Source organism: Lipotes vexillifer, unplaced genomic scaffold (assembly GCF_000442215.2).
Source record: "Lipotes vexillifer unplaced genomic scaffold, Lipotes_vexillifer_v1.1 scaffold971, whole genome shotgun sequence".
Lineage (NCBI taxonomy): Eukaryota > Metazoa > Chordata > Mammalia > Artiodactyla > Lipotidae > Lipotes > Lipotes vexillifer.
In genome coordinates, this window is record NW_006793884.1 from 1,251,531 (window position 1) to 1,253,143 (window position 1,613).

The window sequence follows — 1,613 nt, forward strand, 5'->3', positions numbered from 1 at the left end:
ACTGGGAGTAAAAGATAGTTTACTTTCATTTTTATGATATTTTAATAGGCCATTGTAAGATACCCACCAATACACTGTCATTTTGCTAACCTAGTAACAGACACATTCAGCCTTCCAGGGATAGCAGGCGTGTCTGTCACTTTCCGGAGGAATGCCTTCAGAAAGCTTTGCAAACCTAAATACTGACTAGAGGAGCAAAGGTATATTAAAAACAAACAAACAAAAAACTACTAACAGTAAATGAGACTATGTTAACTGAACTTCATTCTGTTTATTTCTGGCTTTAAAATTTCCCCTAGAAATTGGGCATTTAAGAAATAAAATTTGAGAAATACAGCATTTTTCATGACCCAAAATTTCATGTCCTCCATTATAAGAAAAAGAAAAAATGTTTTCTTCAAGCGGTAATGTTGAGAGTCCCTGGTATCTCTGAGGGGATTTCTGTTTTAAATGTGTGTTCTGTATACAAAGTGGCCTTCTTTGTTCTTTCCTCTCTGTAACCATTAGTCACCATGGATGCTGCTGCCAAGAGTAGCATTTTGAGGTGCCGCTGAGATGAACTGTGTGCTCCTTGTCTTGCATCATTCACAGGGGTCCCTGGTAGGCTAGCGACGCTGTGACTGGAGGCCATGGAGCGCCTGCCTCCACGGGGCCGGTACCATTTCTGGCCCCGGCCGCTGTGGTCGAGGTGACGTAAGCTCAGAGGCATCTAGAGAAGACGCATGGGGGTTAGGGGGAGTGGAGGAGATGGATAGGTTAAACCATATCAAGTTGTTTATATTTGGCCGTTTTTTACCTATGAAAATGGCTATTTCATACGGTTTAACCTAATACATTCCGCTCCTACTGCTGGTGTTAAAGAGATGACAGGGGCTAGGCACTCTCATGATTTCCCTCCCCCTCCTCTTCCTCCTTTTCTTCCTGTCCGGAGTCATTTGGGATTGTGATTTAGGAATTGGCAAGGAACTCCAATCTTTCTCTCCTTTTTCTTTCCATTATATTTTTTAAACAAACAAACGAGCCTGGACAAAACAGCCAAAACTGAATAAACAATCATCTTAAAGGTCCTCTCCAAACTTTAAAACTCTGTAACAGTGACTCCACAAAGAATAACTGTAACTAAGTTGGATTTTACTGAGAGCTGGAGCTGTGTATTTCCCAGCGGCTGGCTTTGGGTGGGACCCGTGCATGCCTGCCATGGGCGGAAGGGAATGTGGCCACCCAGAAGGTGACGAGTGAAGTTTTCCACCCCAGTTCTGTACGTAACCCCTGCCCATTGCTAACGCCACCTTCTCTGACTCTGAATCTCCTGTCTCCCTCTTTCTCTTATAATGACCCATGTGATGACACTGGACCCACCTGGATAATCCAGGATATTCTCCCACCTAAAAACTCTTAATTAAGGTTTTAAATGGCAAGGTCCCTTTTGCCATATAAAGTAACATGTTCACAGGGATCAGGGCATGGAGATCTTTGGAAGGTTATCATTCTACCTGCCCTATCTTATGATACCAGAAAGAACTCAATCTTCCCAAATATTCTAATGATCTGGACAGATGGTCTTTATATATATATATATATATATATATATATATTTTTTTTTTTTTTTTTTT